At 36.3% G+C, this 23,141-nt stretch overlaps 1 long non-coding RNA gene across 1 annotated transcript; it reads right to left on the bottom strand.

The window, feature by feature from the left end:
• Window positions 1-238: 238 nt before the first annotated feature.
• On the bottom strand, window positions 239-22,797 carry LOC113114037 (uncharacterized). The gene is made up of 4 exons (XR_003293667.1): window positions 22,547-22,797; window positions 15,185-15,278; window positions 9,788-9,867; window positions 239-661 (listed from the first exon to the last, which is right to left on the bottom strand). It is a non-coding gene; the product is annotated as an uncharacterized LOC113114037 (long non-coding RNA).
• Between the last annotated feature and the right edge of the window lie 344 nt (window positions 22,798-23,141).

The following is a 23,141-nucleotide window of genomic DNA, read 5'->3' as shown; positions in this document are numbered from 1 at the left end:
TTTTATACTGTTCAAACTGTATATTCTATGGCTGTACACCAACCCTACACCTAACCCTAACCCTAACCCTCACAGGAAACTTTGTGCATTTTTACTTTCTCAAAATAATAATAATAATAATAATAATAATAATAATAATAATAATTATAATTATAATTATAATTATAATTATAATTATTATTATTATTATTATTATTATTATTATTATATCCAATTTAGATGCATATAACTTATTTCTTGCTAATCTTTTAATAACTAAATAACTCTCTCTCTAACACTTAACTAATTCCACTGATTGTCATTTCCTATAATTACTAATTATCATAATTAAACAAATTTGAAACATACTTTGTTTTTCCATACTTTTGAATGCATCAAGGGGTATCATGGCTAATTAAGTAAATTAGTCTGCTAAAGAAAAATCTTCTCTCTAACTAAATTTAATTTTTATTTTTTGGCAGAAAACAGTATACCATTGAAGTATGAATCTGTGTTAATGGAGAATGTGAGGCAGATATGACTTCTTCTTCTTCTTCTTCTTCTTCTTCTTCTTCTTCTTCTTCTTCTTCTTCTTCTTCTTCTTCTTTCTGTTTGTCTTTCACCACAACAACCCAGTAACAAAAATGCCCTTGCATCTTCCGCTTGGTCTATTGCCAATTCTCTAAGGAAAATGCAAAACACATAATTAGTAGCCGAAACAGCATACACTTGACTGTGAAATGTGTGCGCACATGTCCATCTCATAGTAAATTTTTACCTTTTACTACAGTTCATTGAATATTTATGTCTATGATGGGACATCTCCAAATTGCTGCTAGGTAGATGCTAATGATTTTCTTTGCCTGTCATGACGATTTTGAAAACGTATTATGGCCAAATGTAAAATTTACACATTGGGAATTAATAAAGGGAACATTTAGTGTCTATAAACAATAAAACACTTTTAAAGGAACAGTAAGAATAAGTATAGCCAGAAATGAAAATGTACTGTTGAGCTGTTCAGACTGATCGTTTCTCTTCGGTGTATAATATATCTCAGTTTATACTGCCAGGAGCCACTGGGATTGATTTTGTGTTTTCTGTATCTGCTTTTTTGACTGTGAAAGTCTCTTGTATTTTTTGAGTTTTGAAAGAGATCAATTGTAGCAGCATATGTTGTGTCTCGGTAAACTATGGAAGCTGTATGTGATTTTTCCTTACAGTTTCTTTTTTAATTTCCGTTGTTTATCCTCTCGCTGCCTTTTTCTGGCATACAATACATATTGTTAACAAAGGTAATTAGTCTGATATTTATCTGATTTGTAATTATGTTTCGGCTCATCATAATTCATCATCGTGTCAGAATGTAGCAGAACAATTATAAGAAATTATGAAGTCCTATAGAGTGCAAATGACATAATCACATGCAAATAATAATAATAATAATAATAACAATAACAATAATAATAACAATAAACACACACAAGTGTCCATAATGTCTTCTTCCAAGAATGCAATTTAAACCCGCACACAAGAATAAGTGATCATGTGTGTGTGGATGGATTTCTGTTTACTCATAAAAGAACCCCTGCCAAATGTCTGTCAGAGGATGTTCTGTTCCTGTCACTGGTTCACACCTGGCTTTGTCAGCACAGGTGTGTGTGTGTGTGTGTGTGTGTGTGTGTGTATGTGTGTCTATGGGTTAGGACTATTTTGCTCCTTTTTTCTCATTTAGCAGTGTCATTCACTGATCAAAACAGAGACTATAGTCTTTGATCACTTAATCAAGCAGTACAGAAGCACCAAACTAGATCTTTGTACTGTAGATCATTTAAATATCATACAAAAAAATGCAAATAAATAAAAGCTTTTTATGACTGTACAGAGCGGGAAAGGGACAGGTCAGTACACTTTATGTTAACGTTTTCATCGTGTCATTGTAAGAACATCCTCACCGTGTGCCCATAATGTTGAAGGAACATCATCCTCCAGGTTTTATTTTGAGCAAACTTCTCTTCCCTGGCATTTTACATTTTACATGTTCATATTTAATTTAGGTTAGGCTAGTATCAGTTATTAAAATATATAGTGATGAATGGAAAACTTAAAGATAAAGATACATATACACTTTAAATATCAGATTTTCCCATTGTGTAATTTGTAATCAAACACTGTCATTCACAACCATTGTTTCAGTTGTAAATTGTTATATGTTTTTTGTTTTTGTTAGTTTTTTTGTTTTTAATTAATATTTTAAGTAAAGTGATAATTGTCATTCTCACCCAATGTTTCAGTTGAGAAAAAAACAAAAAAATGAAGTGTTTATGAATGATTTAAAGTGTAAAAGCTTTATTAGCATGGTTGTGGGCATTCAGAATAATACCAAAACATATATTCTATTTTATTAAGTACATAAATGGATGATACAAAAAATGTTTAAGAGATTAAAAAAAAAAACATTGAACATAATATTAAATATAAACAATTGTTAAATATATAAAATAATATAATATAACATAATATAATATAATATAATATAATATAATATAATATAATATAATATAATATAATATAATATAATATAATATACAGTGAAATATTAATTACATTAGAGCATAAAAATATATATAAAAAACTACTACTAATAAAACATAAGTAACAAAATTTTGTAGATCTCTAATTCATCTGAAGTTGAGTGTGTCCAGGTTTATCTTTAGAAGAAGCCCTGAGGAAAGATGATAGTCTCCGGGGCCTGTAAAGACCAGAGGGGCTTCAGACAGAAGCTCAGGGTGGTGCTGGAAGGCAATATTCAGAAAGTAGCGCTTTCTCTCTCTCTCATTTCAGGAAAGGGGATTGAACCTAGCTACACTTCGAGGACAAAATATGCAAAAAAATGTCCCCAAAGTTTAGTTAAATCTAATAAAACCTTTATTCGGGGGTCTTCTCAAAAGTGATGCATTATATGGATAAATGATTATTTGTATTTACCTATTTGTTTTTACTTTTATGTTGTTGCATTGTATTGCAACTTAATCATTATAACTGCCTTGCTTAAAGGAACAGTTAATCCAAAAATTAATTTTCTGTCATTTACTCATTCTCACTTCATTCCAAAAAGCTGTAAAAATGTGTTCCTGGATGCGTTCTTCTGAAAGAGTATGAAGATTAGGAGCAGATTAAAGTTTAACTGAAAATCTTTTCATCTGATACAGCTCCTATCTCATTTATGTTAATGCTAATACTAAAGTAAGTTTTTTTTTTTTTTTTTTTTTTTTTTTTGTCCTTTTTGCATGTGTTTGTGTATAGAAAAGGGCAGTGTGAAATATTGCAGAAATGTGTTCCAATACAATATATGCCAATTTGAAAGGCTTGATAATCATACAGTACATGAAGAGAACACAAATCATCTGTCATAATGAAACCCAAAAATAAAAGACAAACCACCAGTGGATGCTGATTGATTGGTTTATATTATAGTGTTATCAAGCATTCCGTGCACATACAAACACACACAAACATGTTTGATCATTCCTAACACGGCTCTAATGCTCCCTCTGCTTCTCGGGAAGTAAAAAGAAAGCAAATCAAAACAGACTCTTCATATTTGTTTATTGAAAGAGTGAGTGAATGAGTTTGATTAAAATCATTAAAGCATGGCACACTGTTAGGGCTGGAAATGAAAGTGTGATTACCTCCGCCATGCGTGGCTGACTGTGAAAGAAGAGGCATTCACCCTGCCTCTGCTCCCTATTTACTAAAGAATAATGATGTGCTTATAAGTTCCCCGAACTGCCAATTTGTTGTTTCTTTAACAAAACATATTGAAAGTTATCCTGCAAGTCCTGCTTATGTGTGGTCACAGCAGACGTGAAGAAATAAATAGCTAAATCAATTGATGGGCGATGCATAATGCTCCAGATAGACAGGTGAAATAAAGAAATGTCAGCGCTAACAGAGGACATGTGAACGAGTAGGGACATTGACCACTGGCTCATTATCTCTGGGCCAAGTGGCAGAAGAGAGCAGACAACTGGCCATATGATGTGGATTTTCAGCTTCGGTATGGACACTTTTCTCTCGCACAACATTAGCAACGTTACCTTAAACAATGAGGAATTATGTGGAAAATAAGAACAGAAAATGATATACAGGTACAGAGAGCCAAGGACTTTAGGAAGGTCAGGATCAAATGATATGTAATTATGTTTTACATCCAGTGTTCAGTGATTTCTCTAGATGCTCTTAAACACAAGTGTCCTTGCTTACCAGACTGGCTTGATAACCACTTACGGGTGTCTCCGAGACACATTCGGAAATATAAACTGTCAGTAATGTATTCAGCTGCCATTCTCTGGAAGGGGAAAACATAGTTCTGAGTTTTAGGCGTTTTGTTTTTCTTCCATCAGCCTGATGAAAACACAACTACAGTGTGTCACGATAATTATGTCAGTGCGGAATAAATGCTAACACTTCCACTGCAAAATTGTATCTACTAATACAGACAGTATGTTCTGGAGATTTGCTATTCTTTCTTGTTAACTGTGATTTATATGCTATCTTCACCCCTTTTCCACCCCCTACAGAGTGTCAACACATCGTTTCAGTGTAATCGTGTTTAATACCTCTTGTATAACTAATCATTCCTCCACCACATTCACAGTTTCATCCGGCTCCTGTAGGGTCAGGAGCAGGGCCAACTTTAGGAAAAGGCATTGCATTTGTCAGTGCTTTTATAAAACATCTTTCTGTCCTTTGCCCTTTAGTATATGGATGGCAGAGTGCAAAATACAGAGATCAGAGATGCTTTAACCTGTTAAATGTCACCCCGTCCCGTATATGGGACGCCTACGTTGACTATACTATATTACAATCAAATTGAATCTAATCTTGACAAACTATATATCGTTGGAAAGGTCTAAGACTCCCAAATATATATATATTATACCAATATTGTTTGTTAAAAATTATGTAGGAAAAGTAATAGATGAATTTATGACAAGAGTGCACCCTCAGAAATCTACATTACAAAAGGAGTTTTGACATTTGTTTAAAAAAAAAAGACTTCCTCGTTGCCTTTTTCTCTATCACATTTTAGAAATCATCAGAAGTTATATATCACTTGAAAACATAAAATCTCAAAATTCATCCTTTAAAACCCATTTTAAAATCAGACATTGCATTACAATGTAAATGGCACATCAAAATCATGTTACAAAATGTTTTCAGTCATGAAATATAAAAATTTAGGTTTGTATCATGCACATTCAAGTCTATCTTCAAAAACGTGAGTGACAGTTATCAGGTTAAATTTTCAGCAATACATTTTAAAGGGATAGTTCACACAAGCGCACCTAAAAAAGGAAATGATGTTATCATTACAAGTTTGTTGTCTCATTGTTTATGCATATGTACTTTTTGGAATATTTGAGTAGTTTAAAAAATATGGATGTTTTGCAACATTTAAAACATGAAGTATGCAATTAATGGCAATCCCAAATCCTATATATAATATTCCTAAACATATGTAAATTTGCAAAGTTTTTTAATCGTAAATTAATTGTGTTGTAGATGCTTTCAATACATTAATATTTTAGGGTTTATGTAAATATAAATACATTTATGTGTGGTAGAACCACTTTCTACATAAACAGGGTCTAGTGCTCTGTTTGGTCTAAAATAATTATTTTTGGGGGGGCTGAACTGTTCCTTTAATGCCCCAGTTTGCGCTCTTATATTATCTAAATCGTTGTCACTTATGGACACTGCATTAACATCCATACAAATCAAGAAAACAAACTAGTTTGCAAGCAGCACTTTTAAAGTCACTCACTTTCTGCGTCTTAATTCTCCTGTACTCGGAGAACTGAATGAGCTGTACTTTCACTTTTGTGTGACTGTGTGGCTAATTGAAGCACAACACAAAATATAATAGATAATCACAGAGATAATGTGCACCAAACGTGTAAGTGTGTGAGCGAGTCAGTGTGTTTTACTTCTTTCTGGTGATTAATCACTCCTTGCATCATCATGCGTGAAGCAGAAAGTACACGGGCGTGAATGATGCTAACGTTCTCCTTGGTTGCGTCAAAATACATTATCCGTTCATGCCCGCACTGGCATATACTCAATTTCAAGTCAAGCTAATCATAACGTTTTTTTGGCATTTTAACTGAATGTTACAACCCAATATGTATCTGGCCAGGCTGCTGTATTAGATCTTACTACATCTAACAAGCATGATTGCCTTTCATGTTTGGCAGCGTCCATAACCGCAAGGTTGACGTCCAGGACAACACAGCGTAGCATTTGCACTGGCACAGCTCATTACCTTGTTTCATTAACACAGACTCCCACGTCCATGTGGTTGTTGGCAGAGAGATTTGAGAGCGCGGTGTGTTTGACTACTCTGATTATGCTGTCTAACAGTATGTTGCATTATGTTACGCACTAGCTAGGAAGGCAGCAGCTTCTCTAAATCAATTTGCATGTCTTTTTTTTTTTTTTTTTTTTTTTGCTTTGTTCTTAGTGCCTTCTTTCTGATGCATGCTTTAAGTATATGTAGCACTGGCTTCAGTTAGCAGCAGCGCTAACTCCATTAGATGGCAGTGTAGCTTGTCTTTAGCAGGAGGCACAGGTGATCGCCTTGAGATATCTCAGTATGCGTGCCTTAAATTTACCATCAACACATACGCTGTGCAGATATACAGTGTCCCCTTTGAAATATCATTTCCAAAACATCCCGTAAGTGTTAGGGTTCTCTATTGCCATAGCAACAAATCCTTTGAAGAGCAAGTCAAAAGAGGCTGTGCCAGTGATGGGTAGCACTGCTTGAGCGTGAGCAGAGGAGATGTCAATGCGTCTGAGCTGTGATATTTGTCATTGTTACATTGAGAGGACTGTGCAGAATTTTGATGAGGAAAAGCCATTAGCGGGTCACAAGCAATTTTCTGTTGCGACTAATATTTTATACGTGATTGGATCGAAAATGATGAGGCATTGTTGTGAATTCGAACGCTGTACTTCTATGTGGCGCCTAAAGTTGTTCTAACTATAAGCACTTGGGGTGAGATTGTCGCTAATTTCAACAGCGGTATGTAGGCGGACCGCGTTGTGGCTAAAATAACTATTCTCTGCGATGAACCTGAAGGTTTTCCCATGACATTTTAATATAGAGAAAACATCTCCGACAGAATCAGACTGTTCTGCTTTGAAGTTTCCTGGCAGAAACAATATTTCTCAAGTCATAACGCTTTGTGCTTCTATGCGCTTTCTGTCAGGATGAGCGGTGCTTATAATACATGTCAGAGGATCGAGGTGGTAATTAGATACAGATTGTTTGTCAATTTGCCACAAAGACAGGATAAGTCGCCTCCTCTACCCTCCAGGCTTAACGGAGAACAGGAAACATGGCACAGACAGAGAAGAAAAAGAGCTAGAATCTGTGGCAGCACAGTGAGAAATAGTGAAAGCTTCCTTTCGTCTCCCCACTGCTTTTTTTTTTTGTCTTTCTAGCTGATCAATCCTAGCCTCAGAGCACCAGACAGATGCTCTAAATCTATTATTTAGAAAGATGGGGAATTTCAACATCTGAAGAGACCTCAAATGAGTACATTTACACTCACTGACACACGCACGCTCACAAATAGCCTGTTGGTGCAAAAGTGCCACTTTAGGGATATCCATTGAGTCTGTCAAGACAAATTTGGCTAAAATAAGACAACATGAGACTTTTTTAGTACCTGCTTTCCTCCACAGTCAGCACAAGTCATGTTTCATTGGAATATGTGATGCATGGCTTTCTTTTTAAATCACAGATTCTGCAATCATTTTGTGTGAATGGCTTTCTAGAAAAACCTAATGGGCCCTGTCTGCATTTTTTTCCCAAACAGGATGCGTTCTAATAATGTAATCCTCGCAAACAGAACATCATTTCCCTTCATAAAATGCACATTTACGTGTTTAAGTCTTCACGCAGGGCATTATTGCTTATGATGCTGAGTCAAAACAGTAGCAGTCATTGCTTTGTTATCATGCATTGTAAGAGTGAGAACAGAGCTGTTGATCTTCAGTATGGAGTCATCATGACACTTTCATAGCCAGGCCGAGCATCAGTCACCAGAGGCTGACAGCACAGTGAGTATCAGTTAAGATGACAAGTGTTAGGTGTGATACTGAGTATTGTATTGGGTATGACGATAAACTGGCTTATTTAAAAGATAATGATATGATTTTGGTTTTATTGATCTGTGCTACCATGTTTTCGATCCAAATTTATGGTTATGCATCATTATTTGGAAACACAGCAGCATAGCTAGATATCCATTTTGGGTTTAGAGAGAAAATACTAAATTTATAGTAGTGCATGTGAAGTTGTATGTACATGCAGGAAGAAGACAAATGGCAGATGGCGTGAATCTTTAAAAAATTCTAAAAAAAAATAATAATAATAATAATAATAATATTAAAGAGCTCCAGGTGGCTGGAGATTAAAAAAAAAAAAAAAAAAAAAAAAAAAAAAAAAAAAAAAAAAAACAAAACCACATATTAAGGAAAAAGGTACAAAACACTTTCTAAGTGGGAATTGTTAGTTCAAATATCAGGGGGTTCTGTAGATGCTTCAACCATCCAAACCATTCATAGACACCATTTGATCACATTGAATGAGCTACAGAATTCAGTTGGAGGAGCAGTCAATAGTCAATAATACAGTATGAAGAACATAACACTGACCTGTATGGGAGGGGTGAAGAAGCTGTTTGCCAAAAAGCACGCCAGTGACCCAGCTCCGATTTTATGGTCAAATGTGACTAAGAAAAGCCAAAATTCAAAGCAATGTGTGTGGTTTGAATCTAGCACTGCTACAGAGAGAATGAGAGAATCAGTAAAGGGCAGGGGATCTACTCTTGTGTCTGTTTGATGATGTGCTCACTCAGAGAGAGTCAGTGCATTGACTTTCAGTCATGATGATACACTGGTTGTCCTTATTTCTTGCAAATCTCGAAAATCCTCACAGGAGGTGTTACAATAATGCTAGAAGTGTTTGTTATAGGAATTTAGTGAACTTTGTGGGTTTGTTTTAAAAGCAACTTTGCTTTTCTGACTATGTTCTAAAAGAGGTGTCCTTTTTGGCTTCCCCAATTAAGTATTTCTGAGTTTTCAGAAGTTGTTTAGGGATTTTGAACTTGAAATGCCATCCACCCACCCACCACTAACCCAGCCTCATTTACCCCAATGGACAGCCTAATTAGCCCCCTACCGGTATTGTACAAATATATAAAGAAATAATAAATGCCTCACAATGAACTCATTCAGCGAATAACAGAGCAATGTGCTGTCAGGTATTGTATTAGTATAATGCTGTTTTGGTTACAGTGGCTTATGTTAACATTTCCATGGTCGCCGGTGCTCTTTGTGTGGGTGACGATATTGAACATTTTTGTTTTCATTTTTGTTTATCCACAATTTGTCTTCTGCAGAGAATGTGGGGTGGTGCTTTTCACGAGAATGTGTTGCGTGGAAATTCAATCCAAACTAAAGCTTCTTTGGGCTTCTCCCTCGCCGTGTGCCCTTTGTGAAGCAGGATTTGGTGCAAATGTACCACTCCTGATCTGTTCCATACTCAACGTCAGCCCGTAACGGGGCAGCCACTGACAACTGCCTGGAGATTAGCTAGCACACCAGCTTAAACCCACAGACTTGCTCAAATGAGCCTCATTTTAAAACAGTCCTATGGATTTTCTTGAAGACTGGCAGATTATTTGGAAGAATCCCGTTAAAAGGATCTGTGTTAGAATGTTCCATGCCATACCTCTGTCAGTCACCCTGGGCATTTGCAAATCCTGTCATATCTGCATGTGGCTTTGCTGGTCACACGTTGGAAGGAAGTGTCTGAAATGCATAAAATAACACCAAATTATTGAGTGGTCAAAGCAGCTTTAAACTATTTTTAGCCTCATACATGGGCTGAATGTGTTTCACATTTACTGTAAGTGGGTGATGTACAGTATATGGGTATCTATTCAATTATGGACACTTATGTCACAAGGGATGATTTTTAATATTTTTTTCAAAGATTTTCATAGATTTTTTAGCATTCTGTTTGTGTTTATTTTTGCTTAGCTTTAAATGCATTTTATGCATAGATTTATAAATCTTGCTTGTAAATATTGTTTGTACATTTACTTTCACTCTTAGACATTACTAGTGAAAAAAAATTATATATATATATATATATATATATATATATATATATATATATAATAAATAAAAAAATAACATTCAGAAGGTAAAAAGTTTCAAGGGTGTTTCTTTATTGAAAGTGCCCATAGTTGAAGAAAGAGCCATATTCTGTCTGTTCTTCCCATGAAGTCATCCACCATTCTCTCCACAGCCCCATGATCCTTTGAGGCAGCAGTTATATGACAGTGTAAAGAAAACATGAGCATGTGCTCATGCATGCCTGTCCTTTACTAAATCCTGAAGGTCGACATGACTGCATCTTTCCTCCAGCAGGAGCTTATTGACTATTGATGTCTGCATGTGCTGATCCTCTGCCAAGCACCCAATGCGAGTGAGGAGGGGAAAAAAATAAAACTGCTGGATTGTTTGCTCTGTATGAATATCATGTCATTAGATTGATAACAGCGAGAATGGTAGGGAATGAGGCTAGTGGTCTGGGTCCATCTCTGACAAATGTCCCGTAAAGAGGATTAGCAGCAGCTACATTTGCATTGACACTAGCGTGCTCGGTTGAAACCGAGAGTCATGCAGAGAAGCTTGAAGAGAGGTATTGACACAAAATATTAAAAGCTGGGTCAATGGAAAAACACTAACTGGATTATTCAAATCCTACATGGTGGCATTTCTCTCAGGAAATGTGCATAATCAAAGCATTCATATGTCCTTTACCTTCCTCTCATTTGCAGTTGTCCTCAATAAATGCTCAGATGATAGTTGAAAGAGAAGACAGTCCATCTGAATAACGTTGTGGCAGTATTGCAGCCCTAGAGTCACAATCTGCCAATATTGGATGAGAGCTGAAATGTCATATGCGGCTGAAGTCATGACGAAATATCAAAATCTGTTGAGGTATTTACGGAGAATGCCAAAGTGGCTGCTACCCTCCGCTGCGCCTTCCCGAAAACAAGAGAACAAACAGCTTCAAGGCTGGCACAATGAGCGATGGAAAGAAGGGGGAAAAAAAATCTTCATAATGCCTCACCTTTATGAAAAAAAATGAAATATCAGCAGGGTTCCACTACAAGGCCGACCGCTGCTTTTGCCATGAATCACTTGAGCGAGAGCGAAATGTCAGCTGAGTGGCCTTTTGCGGGAGGCTGGAGCTGGCCTTGAGAAGCCCCCCTTGTGGCCTTTCAGAGAGCCCTGTGAATTGACTGGGATCTGGAGGGGGGCACTGGGGGGAACCGGGCCATGCCAGCACCATGGTGGGCTTTTCAAATAGTCCTCTGGTATCATCTCCCGGCCCACTACTTTTTCCACTGCAAAGTAGTGTAGTCTAACTTCAGTGGCTCACTCCTACGCAAACGAGATGTGTGTGTGTGTGTGTGTGATAGAGAGAATGGGAATTATTGTTTGTATTCGAGCACAACTGGGTGATTTGAATACCGAAACATGCTGTCTAAATGTTATCAAACACAAATATTTATCCATATTTAAAATGCCGACAGAGAGTGCTCGTGTTTACATGTACATAACAAACAGCAGCGTGATTGGACGAGGCCAGAAAAGTCACGACAAGCCCTCCGGGCCAGTGGGCTCACAAATACAAATCAATTCCATTGTGTTTTTGTATTTTGATCCGCACTAATAGAACTGCTCCGACACACCATGTCCCAGGCTGGTGTTTGGCTAGGAAAGACCAACGAAAGGGTCACATTAGCATAAAAATTTGAGCAAGAGAATGTTAATCGCAGATTGACAGGAAACAAGCCGGACTCTTTCCCGACATCTGTCATGCGTGTCCGTTATTCTAGGTGCTCCTGACACAATTTGCAGATGGCTCAAGAAGCGGTTGGTAAGAGTTGAGTTTGGTTTGAGGCCCAATTTGGCTCAAGAATTGGGAGCTGCTAAACTGTGACATTCGAGACTCAACCCTTCGGCTGTCCACACATTGCCCGAGAGGATAAAAGTGCAGAGCATATAACAGCGGTGATGATTTCAGCAATCCGGTGTATGACACTGTGAATTATGTCCAGCAGCCACCTGTCCTATCCTCCCTGCATGCCTCCCTCCTGTAATACAGCGCTAGCGGGGCCGGGGTCATACCTAAGCTTCCCTCGGTTTGTACCAGCGTCAGCGATTCCCTTTATAGACTGCTCACACAATATGCTGCACAGCACTTTCTGTCTTTCCTTCTCTTTCTCTCTCCCCCCCTCAAACAAGCCTAGACGAGCACCCGTGTTCCCTGAGTGGAACCCAGCTGGGGGTTTTTAATTAGAGGTTGTGATTTTTGTAACGGATGTCTTTTTCATCTGCATGGGGACCCCACGTGTGCTATTCACTCATGTAAGCTGATGCTGCTGACATAACTTATGGCCATTACTCTGTGCCTACTAATCAAAACACGCTTCGGAAGCGTAAACATGCTTTAAACGGCTACTTTTGATATTTTCCTCGGAAAGCAAGGCTGCAGTGAATGCCTCTTTGTCAGTTCAGGTTTTTTCCCCATCAATTTTATGGCGCGCCAAGGGAGCCGTGACAGACACAGGAAAAACTTCATTAATCAAACACTTTTCTATGCAAACAGCATTTGTCAGTGTAAAACAAAGGCTTTTGATACCAAAAAGGAAGAAGAAAACCCATTAACGTTAAACAAGGTGTTTAGAGATTTTGTATTTATTTATTTAATTTTGTTCCCCTGCTTGACCAATTTCCCACCTCTGTGAGGACAAGATCCCGGTGTAATATATGCCCAGTTTTTGTAAAGTATATTTAAGGCTTGAGAAATGTACTGAACTGCAACTCGAAGAACTTTGAGTTTGATGCACTGAAATTTAATGAAATTAAGTGTTCTTTAACATTTTTCACAAAAAAATAAATAAAAATAAACTATTTATTAATTTTTATAACCTAACTGTAATAAAAATATTATTTAAATTAACTTTATATATTTACTTATTGTACAGTTTATAAATTAACTTTTTGACTTTCAAAAAAAAGTTTTACATTTTAAGGCTTAAAGGCTTTTTAAATGTAATTTTTATTTTATAATTATTTTATTTTTAAACAAGGCTTTGGCTTTCACCATCATTTTTACATAAATACAAAAACAGTATTATAGTGCAGAGTATAACACTAATAATAATAAGTTCTAACTTACATTATTATTATTATTATTATTATTATTATTATTATTATTATTATTATTATTATTATTATTACTGTTATTATTATTAGTAGTAGTAGTAGTAGTAGTAGTATTAATAATAATAATAATAATAATAATAATAATAATAATAATAATAATAATAATAATAATAATAATAATAATAATAATAATAATAGGGCTCTAGTTATGACTTTGAATATAACTTTTTTCATAAGAAGGGGTTTATTTTTGCTTGTGGAAATAGCATCAGAAACAACAACATGACGATTTACACATCACACACCTGCAGAAAAAAAAACAAAAAACAAAAACCTTATTTCACTTAAATACTTAAACACTACATATGTTTAAGTGTTTAAGTTTAAGTATATATATTTATGTGCAAAACTTCACTCTGTATATAGTTGTCATATAGTCTGAGTGTATGGAACAAAGCTGAAGTTTTGGTTAATATTACCTGAAATGTTCAGGTAGTCTTACAGTTTTTCTCAGTCACTTTGGTACATTTCTCAGATCAGAATTGAAATTCTCAAAACTACCTGTTCAATTCTCATATCATTATGTCACATCAAAAAAGCAGTTTCTCATTTCTTTGAACAAGTTGCAAATGCTTTGGTACATCCATGCAAATGATTATGTACAATTCTCTGTTGTTTCCTACATTATCAGTTGCTTATGTCATGTTGAGCAAAATGTATTATATTGGATCTCTGTTGAATAGTCTCACCCCCCACAACACTTAGGCACAAGCTCATAGCATAAGTCTTTACATGCAAAATGGTTGAACAAGTTATCATAATATGTCAAGCATATTTCTATACTTTCTATATTTCCATTAGACTTTTTCTAAATCTGTCCTGATTTATCTTTGTGTGCTATTCAGTGCTGTCTTTTCATTTCTGTATCTCAATGACATGTTCTGTCAATAAAATATAGTACAAACAGTAAGAGTGTAAATTTGAATCTTTTCAATTCTCTTGCAATTACACTCACACATACACTAAGATGTAACTTACAATTGACAATAATTGTCATCAAAACTTTAGCCATAGTTTCCATCAGAACATCCCTCCAGAGTAAACTGTTATATTGACAACATGACTAAACAACTTGACTGTCTTATCCGCACACAATGACACGAGGACTTGTCATTCTGATGGCACTGACATGTTCATTGACACAGATATTTACTTTTGAGAGATGAACTAAGGATTTTGAGTAAGAGAGTAGCTTTTGCAGGTCATCCATGGTGTTTTGCTATTTGTACAAATTGTTTTGAGAAATGCTCTCACTGTTTTGCAAATTGTGAGTTTGATTCGAGAAATGTACCAAAGCGACAGAGAAAAACTGTAAAGTATAGTTTTCACTCCTGTAAGTCACTGAAACCTGTGGCTATATTCAAAACAGAGTTAAGCACTAAAAGGTAAACTAATCTACATTGTGTAAATGTTCATATATTTCCTTTTTTGAATAACCACAATTACTTTTTTAACCATTTAACTGATCATTGGGGGTCATTGGTTAAAGGTTTAATTGCATGCATCCATAACTGTAATTTACTGTAAAAGCATTTCTCAACTCGGTTCTGAATAGTGCACACCCCTGGACACTGGGGAGCATTTATGAAACCTGTTTGCAGCACTTGTTTTTGCAATTCCATTTGATGACACTAGTGGTGTGGGCATTACACACTTCAGCTTTAACTGTTCATACCGTTGGTGTTCTACAATACATCTAGCAGGTTCACGAATGCCACCATTTCTGCTGAGCTCAGCACTTTGCAGAGAGCATGCTAGCTCCCTCTTTGTATTCAGGCAGCATCTCCCAAAGAGACAAATCTTAAGAACGGTCACTTACCATTCTGACAGCTCGTTGCCAGGCATGACGCCAGCCTCCGTGCAGAGCTGTAAAATCATGAGTCAGCATTTCCAGAACGAGTGCCAGTGTTCATCTGTAATGTCCAACAAGCCAAAAATGCCTGTAGTTTAGTGATAATAACAACAGAAGGTGAATAAAACCATTAAGTAGGCCAAAACCAGGACAATGACCTATGTAAGCACCCATATTGAGTGCAAAGAACACACACAATTTCCATCCTACTAGGTATATTTCTGCTTAGAAACAGGGTCAGCTAGGAATGGAATGGCAGGTAGTGTTTAATAAATTGAGTGGCATTATCAGGCCAAGCAAATAACTTTTTTAACTCAAGGACAAACACTCTACGTAAGAGCTTAGCATTCTATGGCTCTCTTGAGCAAGGTCTCATTCCAGAATGAAACGATGTATGGCATTGTTACTATTAAGAGCTGATTAAGACTTTAAACATGGTACAATGTATTTTATACAACCGCCCTGTTGCTTTAAGCCACACGGCTGACACAATACATTTTTCACAGATAGGACTGAGGAGAAAGAGACAACAAGGGCGTGTTTTGACTAAAATCCTCCAAGCTGAATAATCATCATGTTGGAGTTATGTCCTGGAAGACAATGCTGTAGATTCAAATCTTAGTCCTAATAGACGGCAGTGGTTAATTTACTACTCGCTCGGTCAATTCTTTTCATATTGTGCAGACCTCCAGCAACTCAGTTCATTAACTTTAGCCCTCAAAGCCAGGCTCTTAAGCATTTTAATTAAAAAAGTGAAAATCTATAACAACAGATTAAGAGCCCTGAGGCTCAAAGAATACAGTTAAAATCCAGCTGAGGTCTTGGTCCAGCTTTTTCAAAAAATAGGGTGCCAGGTTCTTTTGCTGGAGTCCAAATTAATTTGAAAACTAGAAACCTTAGTATTAGAAGGCTAATCTCTCTCTCTGATAAGGTTTGACTCTTTTAAGATTGTTATTAGAACATTTGTATTTTAAAGAATAAAATACAGTAAAATAGAATTGAGGATTTAAATAAGTCTTAATAGATGAATTTATTTATTTAAATAGTACTTTATTTATTTAATACTTGCATACTTTTCCTTCTGTTGTAATCTGGCTTATTCGCAAACATTATAATGCACACAGAAGTACTTGAAAGTTATCTACATAATTATTCACAGACCCATAATTTATTTGCATGTGCTTAAAGGGGTCAAGTTTTGGCTGGCTAGCATTGTCCAGTTAGCCCGGGATAGTGGATGATGTAACTACACCATCTGGCAGCAAAAAAGCATGTTTTTTTTTTATTTTTTATTTTTTTTTATTAATGACCATTTAAAATGATCTGTCTAGGTACATTTTTATTTTATTTTTTGCAAGCAAGATGGTATGGTAGTAGCTGTTTTGGCAATTATTGCAGACAACCTTGATTTGACAACAGGTTAGATGTTTAACTTAAAAATACTCTAAAATCTCTAAATAAGTAACAAAAAAAGAAGGTTAGGTATGTGTTACACATACACAAGCACGCACAAAATCAGAGCGGTATCATAAGTGTTTAAAGATCATCTTGTCCCAGCTGTTTCCAAAATCACCCCAAGGTCATCAACAACCTATCAGTACAACCCTTAAAACCCTGGACATAGCAGTCACTCATTGTCAGCTCTAACCCTGAGTCTCTCACTTACAGAACAGCTCCCTGAAGTTTGATATGATGGGATCAGGCAGGGGTCTGCGGGAGCCAGTGTGCGCTGATGGATGAGAGTTTGAAGGCTAGCCAGATGATAGATCTGGACTGGAACATGTCCGCCGAGTTACTGCTGGAACTGACAGCTCAACACAATGGTGATGTCTATAAAGATCTGTATGTCCAAATTCATGTATGGCAGGGAGATGTAGTAGGGCCATGGAACAGAAATATGGACTGGTTAGTAGAGGTTTGGGGAATGCTATAATTTGAAATCCCTGAATTTATGAATAAGTAATATATAGCAAAGTTTAATTTAAGCTATATAACTTTCTTCCCCCTCGATGATGATCATTCCATGTTAAAGCTTCAAAATGCAGAGCAGTTTAATCAGTAAGATTGTGTTAAATATTAATATTCCGCAGATGCACATTCATGTAGGGGCGTCTTGCGGGGCTCTGGACACATATAATGTGGATAACCTTTATCCTTTGAGACGGCCTGAATTGTCCAAGACTGGACTGATTAGAACAGCAGAGCAGAATAATTAATTTCTCAAAAAGAATGTTTCCAAAAATGCCAAATTGTCCCAGCATTATGAATGGAACTATTTATTTATTTATTCTCAGCACATGTAGTTTGCTGTAGGTCTGTGTGGGCTCCTGTGATCAGGATGGCATTTTTCAAAGCAGACCTCAAAAACAAGGAGCATGATGGGAAGCGACTGAGCGTTAAGAGGGAGCGCCAGGGGCGACACGTTAGCAAAGAGGGCCACAAAACTCTGTATTCCAGTTGCCAAGGCAACCAGCCGAATGTTCTGCGTGTATACAAAAAGGCAAGCCGGTTTGACTGCGAGGCAAGAGCACAACTCTAACACTCAGTTATGCAGAGCAGCGTATGGATGATTATTTAGAGACAAAAAAAAAACAAAAAACAAAGAGCTTGAAATTGCTCTGCTGCTCTAATTTTGAATTTCAGGGAACATAAACTTCAGAGTCATTTTAGGAAAGCTAATTGTGATAAAGCAAGAAGCTGAGGGGCTTTGCCTAAAATAGAGGCTGCACGTAGTGCAATTAGCTAAAATGAGTCACATTTATTTAATTAAAAATCTATATATTTTTAGTAATACTTCTACATGCATTAAAAATAATTAAAGCAACAATTAATTTCACCTTAACTCAAATTGAGAGCAATTTTCTATTTTAATAACTATCTCGATTTTTTTTTTTTTTTTTCATAATAATGTAGAGCACAGTCAGATTGTAAAAATATAATTTTGAGGTGATTTTAGGAATAAATTATGAATAGGGTTAGGTTTAGGGGTAGGGAAGTCTATATTTTTGGACAATAATGTTGGTCCAGGAACATGTCTTACTTTGGCAAAATCATGGCGACCGAACCCCTACCTTTGATAAGAAAATTTCACAGGTCATAAATCCCTGTAGAATATCACTAATTTTCCCCCCAAGATACCACAATGTAGTTTTAATGTTTGTGGGGTAATTAGGTTAAACTAGGGGAGAATGGCGTTATTTTGCCTTAGGTGGATGGTTAATGTGTATAGAATTATATTTCAGACTAAATCATGAGGCTTCAAATCTAATCTGGAGCTAGGCCTGATTTGCATAATGTTCTCTTTTTAAATATGTATATTAATAAGCAGATGAGGACATGGGAAGTGGAGTACATTAGCATGCTTTTAAAGGAGCTTGTGTGATCTGTGATGTGGCCAGGGCACAGCCTCTGCAATGCATTCAAATAGAGGTCCTGGGCCCTTAATGAGCCTGGGCCAAAGGGAGACTGACGTGATTAAGAACTGAATTCCAAATGGCAATATTTTCATTGTGGTTTTAGTTTAGAAATTCTCTCTCTCTCTCTCTCTCTCTCTCTCTCTCTCTCTCTCTCTCTCTCTCTCTCTCTCTCTCTATATATATATATATATATATATATATATATATATATATATATATATATATATATACGCATACACCATACAAAGTCCATACAATAAAAGTGCTTTTTTATTTCCCTCATTATTTCCAAAATATTTAAGCAGCTTCATTTAGGTGCCTTCCTGACCCTTATGTAGCCGTAACCCTGCTTGAATACCATTGACTTTTCAGATAAATTATATTTGATTGCTATCTTTGTCCTCTAAGAAGGTCAGTTAATTTGAGTCTAGTTCAATCATCATCTGGCTGAAATTAAGTTGTATGACTTCAGGCCAATAATAATTCATATTCAAAAACATATTGTACCAGTGGCTGTTTGAGTCAGGGTGAACATTCAGGTTTATTGTATTCTAGCTCTAGTACAGAACAAAATGTTTTAGATCAATCAGCCATTTTCCCAAGAATAGCCAGCTGGGTTGTTGTTTTTGTTTTTTTGTTTGTTTGTTTTTTTGTTTTTTTTGGACCAAAGGTCAGTGAATTCTAGTATAGTTCAGTCATCGTCTAAAATTAATTTGCACAACCTCAGGCCAATGATAATTCACATTCAGAAACATAACGATGACTGTTTGAGTCAGGGTTGGCATCCAGGTGTTTTGTATTTTAGGTCTGTGGTACAGAACAAAATATCTGCCCACCTATAAATCAATGAGCCATTTCCCAAGAATACTCAGCTAAATATTACTTGCTTTTTGTTAGTAAGGACATAAAGCTAGAAGGTTAAAAGTAATTTTTGCCTAAATATCTCAATACTTCTCTTTTGTACATCACTTTCTGTGCATAAAGGTACTATATAAGTGTATGTGTGTATGTATATCTATATATATGTATGAAAAAAAAAAAAAAAAACATTAACAGTATGTCTTAGGCATTAACTGAAGTTTAATCTTTTCTGGGAAATAATTGATTTGGAAAGACCTTGGCATGTTATCTTCATCTCAAGGAGTCCAAGAGGAATGGCAATACAGTGATGGGGAACGGCAAGACCAGACTGACTCTATCCTGTGCCATCACCAAAAGAGACACGCCAGGGAATACAATCTGCCAATAGGAAGCTGCCATTGCACACATTCTACTGATTATCAGCGTGTGCCAAGATAAAAAGTTAAAAATGCTCAAAGAAACTCTCTCTCTTTCTTATTTGTTTCTCAGAGGAATCAGAGAAATCTACCTTTTGACTTAAGAACATCTGTTGCCCTTTCACAGCCTTAGACCGTGGAACTCTTTAATTTATTAACATGGTGACTATTTTATTAGCAGCACATGAGAAAATAATAAATTACATTTTGGTTTGGCACTTTGCTGATAAAATATAAACTTTGTATAAGTGTGTGAAAACTTAATGTGTTGATTTGTATGCCATCTAAATTGCTCTGGGACATATTTGCTTGAACATATGTACACATACAGAGTCCTGTCCAGGCCTCCAGAAGGCTTTCTACCCACACTGGTCATCTGTAGCCTGCCATATAAAAATTCCCACAGGCTGCTTCCTGTAACAGGGCAAACGCTGCAACTTGCCTGAAAAGACTGGCTCCGAAACCAACATGGCCGACCCTCAGGAGAATATACCCACAGGGCTACCCTGGAGCCAAAATGGCTGCATCCCATGGGCAGCGAACCCACATGGCTGCCCTTAAAGCCAATATGGCCAAAATTCCAGGATGTGCAGCATCTTTGTCGCAGAAGACTCGAAATGGCCAAATATTAATGGCGACCTCCCAAAGGGTTGCACTAGAGCCAAAACAGCTGACAAATACAAGGCTGCGAGCAGGCCACCTTTTTCAAAACACAACTAGCCAAATGGCCAGATGTTGATGAATCAAAAACTATTTAGTCATGACAGCGTGCCGGAATGATTTCACCTCTTGAGTCATATAACAGCGTATCCAAATCATCTCCCACTTTGCCAACTATGATCTGTTACTTGGACTGAAATTTAGAGACAATTAACTCACCAAGGACAGTCATGCAAGGCGAAGTCCATAAAATCATCAATCGCTAATCTCTCAAGCTTGTAGCTCAGGAGAAAATTATGCATTAATTTAAAGCATAATTAAAATATAAAATTGCTAGATTGAAAACTGTAATTTGCAAAGACACCACGGACGAGCTTTTCAACGAGAAATTCATGCATTCTGACATTAAATTTGATGGCGAAGTTCAATTCTAGACTACAGTGCGATCAGAATTATACTTTTCACAGAAATCATGCCTCTCAGTTGGCTAGATAATATGGCTCAGTGGTTAGGCAGAATGAGTGTGCTGATGTCTTTGGTAATTGTGGAGGATTAGAAATGCATTGAGTTTGAAATGACATTAGTTGTGCTAATTAAATTCTGGATGATTGTGCTGCACTTCCACCAGGATCTATGTGTGCTAAGAGAGGGGAAGAGAGAGAGAAGGGTTTGTGTGTGTGTGTGTGTTTAGGTCTTATCTCCTTCGACAATGCAACATCCATTCAGCCCTGTGGAAGAAATTACTGCCTGCAGCAGGTAGGGAGAGAATATGTCACCAGCAAAATCAAAACGAGTGAAACAGAGGTAGAAAAGAAAGTAGTAAGAAAAGAACGCAAAGGCAGTGGAATGTAGAGCTTTTTTTCATTTGTAGTCAGGCAGTCGACTGATTATCTTAATTAAAATTTGTTGAAGTTGAGAGGTCACATATTATTAATTAACATAGAATTTAAGTGGCCAAATTATAAATCTGAGGGTTAAAAAAAAGAGAATATATACTGTAGATTTTATTATATATATATATATATATATATATATATATATATATATATATATATATATATATATATATATATATATATTTTTTTTTTTTTTAACTATCCAATTATCTCAAACTGCTTAAATGGTTTTGGTTCAGACTGAGATAAGCTGTGGCAGGAGGTTTATTTAGCTGTACACTTACTGCTAACCAGAAAGTCAGTCTAAATAAAGTAGACAATTATAGAAACTCTGTTTTATACTCTGTTTTTAAACTCTGTGGGTTGTTTTCTGCCATGGCTCATATGGCCGCTACCATATTGTTCTTTTCACTTGTTGAGCATTGTTGATTATTGCATTTTATTTTACAGTAAAAGCACAAAATAAAGCATTTAGAAAGTATTTAGAGCACAATTAGGAAGTCTGACACTGGTCCTTTACAGTACCCGGGACTTACAGTGTAGTTCTCTAATTTGTTAAGGACGTTTGTATAAAATGTGATTTGTTGTTGATGGTTATGTAATATTAAAAACACTGCTTTAAAGTTACTTTTGTGATTACTGATCAAATGTGTCACAAATGTTAAAGAACATTAACAATATCTGATTTGTGAAGAAATTAGTCTTTTTAGTGAATTGATTGAACTGGTTCACAAAACTTGTATAAATGGTTTGTTCATTAAAGGTACAGGTTGTAGAACCTGCCACTAGATTGCACACTACCCAAACAATAACAATTGCGTGGTTTGATGATGCTAAGAAGGAGCATGGAATGATGGGATTTGTTGTCTTCTACCCAACCCGCTGATGGCCATTAATCAGACGGAAAGATAAATCATGGATTTAAAGGTACAAGTTGACTATGGATCAGATGCGTCATTGTGCGGGTCTAGAGACGCCATGCCCCGCATTTGGCGTGTATGCCCCATAATACTAATCTTGTTGATCATTATAATAGCATACGTTTTCTGTAAAGATACGAATCAAAACAACTTACTGTACCCGTCGAGTAAAACACAAGCGAGATCGGCATCTCTTTCTAGTTGAAGTTTGTCGCGAAGCTCTCTCCGTCTAGAAAATGCAAAACCATATTGTTCCTTGCTCTTTCTCTCTATTTGTCCCAAAGTTTTTTGGACGCTTACATTTATGGGAGCTGTCCTGTGGCAGACAGTAAACAGTAATTATGTTCCATAAATAAGTAACACAATCCACCATAAAATGTGCAAGAAGAAGTAAATAATGAACTGCTTGAAGCAAGCTAGTGGTTTGCTGGATGTTAGACACTACTTCCGCATTTGTCCACAACACTGTTGTCATGTGGTTTCTACGTCAGACAAGGTGGTAACAAAGGGTAACTAACGTCATTGACAGGCGACTGCACAACTCACTTACTGAGAGCAGAGAACTGAACTGAAAACTGCCTTTAACGAATCATTTGGAATTACCCAATAATTTTACTGATGGGGGTGAAATTACATGCTGTAAAATAAATACATAAATAAAACAATAGGATTTGCTTTAAAACAATGTCCATGTAAAATGTCAGAAATAATTACAAAAGAAACAAGTAAATTAAACATGATTTTTCAAAAGAATA

Source organism: Carassius auratus, chromosome 14, assembly GCF_003368295.1.
Source record: "Carassius auratus strain Wakin chromosome 14, ASM336829v1, whole genome shotgun sequence".
In the NCBI taxonomy this organism is placed as follows: Eukaryota; Metazoa; Chordata; class Actinopteri; order Cypriniformes; family Cyprinidae; genus Carassius; species Carassius auratus.
This window is presented reverse-complemented; position numbering and strand designations above follow the sequence as displayed.